Below are 5,821 nucleotides of genomic sequence, written 5' to 3'. Positions count from 1 at the left end.
TTATTTGACCATCTGCGGCGATAAGGGCTGTTGTTGCGCCAAGAGAGAGTTTCTGTGTTGATCCGGGGCCAACTGCGCGGGTTAGAAAGCCTCCGCGTCAGGAGGGGGAACAATATATGATGTATCCCCTACGGGCCTCCGGATCGGCCATAGTATGCCACCCTGTGCTACTAGAATGACAGCCGAAAGACATCCAGCGATGGGACGGAATGGCCAGTCAGCTGCTGACCAATAACAGCAATGTGCCCCTAGTGCTCTACCCAAGGGGCCCATTGCCCGGAAGGCAATATTGAAAAAAATATAATTATTGATGAATACAGTGTGTCCACATCAGTTCGAAAACGAACAAATCCATCCCATGTTTGCCCCAGAGCATTCAGTCTTTTTCAGAATCGGTTAAGGAAACAATTTACATCATAACGTTTGAACATACGCGCCCGCAACCCCTAAAGCAAGGACAGCGATGGCCCAGGTTGCAGCGTCCGTAAAACCAAACGACCTTGGTGTCACTGCAAGTGAGCGGGCGCCGTGTTAATTTGTCTTTTGGGCAGAGTAACAGTTACACCGTCGCGAAAAACAGGGATTCTACCTTTACTCTTACAGATCCACCGCCAGATTCCAGCACCACTTAGCGGTGTTGTAAGGGCCAATCGTTTGTTGTCATCAATGCACAAATTACACAAGTAAAATATACGCCCAGACTACCTCCTAACAGCAAGATTTGATGCCCTAAACCGTTCAAAAGTAATAATTTCAGAAGCGTCATCAGTTTTCGTCCACCCGTTGGCCATGACTCCACTCCACAGTGTTAACCACTGGTCCGACGCTGCGCGGCCTATGAAGACTGTAACGCCTGGGCTCGAGGGTTTTGTTGCTAAGATTTGCGAACAGGCATGTTCAGAATTATGCTATATAAGTTGTGACTAACCGACTCTGACTGAACGTTGAACGTATCCCAACTAACATGGCTTGGCTATGTTGTTACACATAATTGACCAATCTTAATATACAATCTACCTTCGTAGGGTCCTCAATCTGTCTGTAGAACCCATATATAATTCTGACGAAGCTTTTGAAGTTTATCGACTTAGAAAGACTCCACTGACCTATCGCTAATTCATAGCGCCGGTGATTTGCTCCATGCAGTAGCTCAATGCCCGGGTTCTTAAGTTAATTGACTTCAAAATACAAACAAAATAAATCTAGCGTCAGCTTCTGGTTTCTGTTTCTGTTCTGGCTACACCGTAAAGTTGACTTAAAACGAAGAAAACCGTGCCCCTTGTTATCACATAAATCGTATCCGGTGATTTTTTTCAGCGGGGGGGGGGTAACCTTGGGGAGGCTTTCGTCAACCCTGCGCCCCACCCACTTGGCAAAGCTCTTGCTACGCCCCCGTCTACGCAAAAAGTAGATCAAGTCGGCTACGTGAAATGAGGAGCAATTGGATATCCGTTAAAGCAGTCCATGCCTCAAACAGACTGCTTCCCGAGCGTTTTTTATTCTGCGTTGGTGTGGTGTAAGGGCGATGCAGCAAAGCAACCATACGACCAGTTCGCGGTCACTCATTCGGGAGACAGCCAAGCCCTGGCAGTTGCCGCCGACGGCGGACGGGAGCAGTGCTCAAAATATAAAAATAGCCGGCGAAATTGAGGCGCCTGAAAACTTCGGCGTGCTGTGGACCATCAATTTGCATTCAGAGTTCTGACCTGCCCGTGTCCAGGTCTTATTTGGACACCTACCCTGCGGAGGCAGATGCCGTCTTAACGATCCAAAATACCTAACCGTGCGTGGAATTTTGCACTGAAGAATTTTGCACACCTCGGGAAGAGCACTGTTGAAATGGATGAATAATCAAGCTGACTGTCCATTCAGGCACGACTGGCAATCACGAGTCCGAGTTCGAGTCGTCCATATGCCACGTAACAATCATCCTCTAATATGCGTACGAGCTCACTCAACAGCTGGAAACATAGACCAAACTTGCCCAAGCTCCGTGCGCCGGTCCCGTCCTTGGATTCGTTTGTTTGCAACAGCACTTTAGCAGCCGGCGTTTTCCTTGCTCATGCATAAAAAGACGGCACGCATATCGCAGAAAGTGTGGTCACAGATAAGTTGCATAGTTTGCCCACAAGGTCTGATCTGCAGAAGACGAGACTGGCGGCAAATTACGATGGATTCGGCGGATTATTTTGAAATTTCAATGCAGGATCATGCTTTTGATTAAATGCTGACGTTTGGTATTGTTTGTTGTTTGAATTTGCTCCGTGGAGTTGCATCTGTAAGATGCACCCACCTGTCATTGCGTGATATCATGACCTGTAACGAAATCAGTTTGGGGCGGGGTGAGGATGGAAGGGCTAAAATTACCCCTGAAATATTCCAAAACATATGTGTCTTCCTGTATTTGGCCAACTTTTCACGTCAGGGGCTGGGTCCGCTGTTGAATCGGAAGCGGTAACATATGTTGTCATCCGTAGCAGCGTTATGACTTCTGGATCATTTCAGCGTGGTTCTGGCTTTTGTATGAAGATTTCACTCTCTCATAACGTATAGATATGCTCAGGTAGTACAACTACGAAGCCAGGGAAGGCTGCTCTTGGAACTACAGCCAGTATGTATCATATATTATGGGTTTCTAAAATGGCATGCATTTTACAACTAGAAAACTTTTGAATAGATATGCCACTTCCTCACTTCATTTTTTGCAACAATTATTTTTCCACCAGTGCATATCATGAACAAATGCAAACATAAGTTTTAATTTTAGGTACAACAAGTACAATAAAATACGTTTGCAGACACTCGCCAATATTCGGGAGTGCTCGAATGCTCGCCAGAACCCACAATGCAGGTAGCGACATTCGCTCAACGTCATGACGGTTTTCAAGCCGGCGTGTTGCGGGCCTGTGGACTCGAAACTAGCAGCTCTATTATCCAACTTGATTAATTTCCGTGAACCGCCAGATAGCACCTGAGACACAAACAACACGCCATATGCGTGATGTCGGAGGCCATTTATAAATAACGACACATTTTCAAGATTTCCTGGCCACTGTAATTCTGTGTTCCCTTCGCGAAGGATCTTTACGCGAAAGAACGTTGTATCATACGCGTCTCGCATTGGATTGTCCAAAATTGGCTTAAACGCGCTGCCTTCCCATTGTGGTCGGAATGATTTCGTCTGAATTTAATTACAAGACGTCTGGTTGCCTTATTATTGCCTTATGATATTGACTCGAAATGAGACATCATGATACCAAGCAAAATATAGAGCTATTTACGTAAGTGAGTAAGTGCATTTGCGAGGAAAATCATGCACATGGATAAGGCAGCAGTAATGGCCTTATTCCTCGGAAAAAACGGAGAACGGAAATATGGGCGATTTGATATTTAGGCAACATGCCTTTATCGAAACGAAAGCAAAAGTGACTTATTAAATAACAGAAACAAACAGGTTACATTTGCTAGTCGTTTCGAGAAAGGTGTGTTGCCGAAATATCATCTCATCTGTATCTCCTTTCTCTTGTTTTTTTTTCTCCGAGGAATAAGGCACCTCTCCTGTCTTATCTAAGCAGCTATTAATAACAGCACAGGTTCATTTCATATGAGTCCATAGAACAAATCAATGTATATCATCACAGCTTCATGGTCCAGACACGTACTTAATGAACCATCCATATGGTGAGAGTCATTCATAAATAAGTCATCAGTTGTGTATACATAGCGTAAAATGTGTGTTTATCGATAGAACTCAAACCCTTATCGATTTCCGCTCTAGCTTGTGAGGTTGTCGGTAGAAGTCAAAGCCTTCATCGATTTCCAGCTTTACTTTGCGCCACCCATTCACCTGTTGCGGTGGCGGGGCCGATGGGGGTGGGAAGGGGGGGGGGTGGGGGGGGGGGGGGGGGGGGGGGGGGGGGCGGGTGGGGAGCGAGAAACTCTCCTCGGCAACGGCGTGACGAGTACACAGGGCAGGGGCGGGGTCGCTCCTGTTGGTACCCTCCTCAGCCCGTTTGGTGGTTAAGGGAGAGAAGGGGTGTGATAAGTTACTACTGGGTTAGCTGAGGCTATCCCTGTTTCTCGATTCCTATGAGGCCCTGTCAGCAGAATACCATGCTGCAGTCTCATGTGTAGTGTTGACACCGGTGAAGCGTCGGCAGCTTCAGATGAAATGCGGGCTTAAACAATGAAAGGAAATTGCCAGTAATGTATTTGACGCATGCCAACTTGTGTTAAGGGCTGGACGAAATATACGTTGAACGTTGTTTGGACGCTGGACGTTGTTTCCCGATAACTAACGCAGGGATTGCCCGTAAAGGGGTAGTGTTAAGTCGAATTGGGACTATTCATTGTGCAGGAAGGATTGTGGGGAATTTTTGTGCAAAACAATTTGTGTCCTCTTTCTACGAAATTGCTTCCATTGAGAAAATATTTCAGATGTCCGAAATTTTTCCTGGAAGTATAAAGTTATCGGATGACCCCGAACACTTTCCACCGCTGATTCACCCCCCTTATCGAGTACGTATCGTTCATTTCAACGTATCGTGTGGTATCGTATCGCTTCAGCCAATGGTACTCCGATAAGGGAGCTTGTCAGCACTGGCAGCAAATTTCGAACACTACGACGGCGTCAGTTGTGCAAACATGTTTGTTTACATTCCTACGGAAGCATTGAGAAGAAGTTTGAAGTAAGGTAAGAGGTTAGTGTCACGGATGGAGCAATTGTTCCGTCTTCCTCGTCTGAAACGTGTTTTCACAATTCAACACACCAGACGAGGGAATTGCCCGAGCAATGATTCCATCGGGAATACATATGCTCACAACGAGTTTGGGGAGCACGTCGCGTTTGGCCGGCAGCTAATCTTTGATTTTTATCCAGAGCGTCTATTTACGTTTCTTAGAATGGCGCTTGGCACTGCGAATACCAAGAATCATCGCAGATAATTTTCCACGCGCGAGGCAAATCCCGGATAAGTGTCAGAGCTTGACCGAGACGGGAAATCTTTGTTTCGCCTTGTCGTGGTCGATGTTCATTGGTCTGGCGTTTCAACCAAAGCATGGTACGTTGACGCCTTGGGCAATACAAACGCTGATGACATAGATAAGCCTCGCTTGAGGAATTAACGTTCGTTCCGGACTCCAAGCACGGCGCATTCCAACTGAACTCGGCGGTCCTCATCCACAATGACACATTGGGCATCATGAACTCCGGAAGACCCAAAGCCCCTGGCTCTCTCGAGCCGGAGTATGGTTGCGTACCTGTCTGCCCCTCCCTCCTACACTCAGCCCCTAACAGAATTTCGATTTGCACCCGTGGCACCACCAAATAATAGCACAGGCTGAAAGGTCTAACCGACACATTACATGAGCCGCAGACATTTTGACATCAAGATAATCTGAACGTTCGGCCGAAGGTGAGAAAGGCTAAAACTTGTTGATGGAAACACCCCATCCCACACAATATTTTGACTAAAATACGTTTTACTGAACTACCAAATAATGATTCTTTGTAGCGTCCACTCATCAGTCTCGGAACTTCACACACTGGTCGGGTCAGTGATGCCATGACACTTGCTTCAAGGCACTGCATGTGCACAGGGCTTACATGCTCCTTTTTTCTCGGTCAGGAGTACGTTTTATGGGTCAAGTTTGTGAGAGGGTCCCGATGACATGCCCAAGCGCGTCACAAATACTTAAACGCCAATTCAGGTCTCACAAACGGCAAGGTTGATGAGGTTGGTGGTGAGGATGCGGACGGCAAGTAAGGTCCAGTGTTGAGATAATTGAGACTGAAAATATTTCAAAGTTCCACGTGGGCTCA

The sequence above is a fragment of the Pollicipes pollicipes genome, unplaced genomic scaffold (assembly GCF_011947565.3).
Source record: "Pollicipes pollicipes isolate AB1234 unplaced genomic scaffold, Ppol_2.1 Scaffold_4881;HRSCAF=5763_pilon_pilon_pilon, whole genome shotgun sequence".
NCBI lineage: Eukaryota > Metazoa > Arthropoda > Thecostraca > Pollicipedomorpha > Pollicipedidae > Pollicipes > Pollicipes pollicipes.
Note: the sequence above shows the minus strand (reverse complement) of the source record.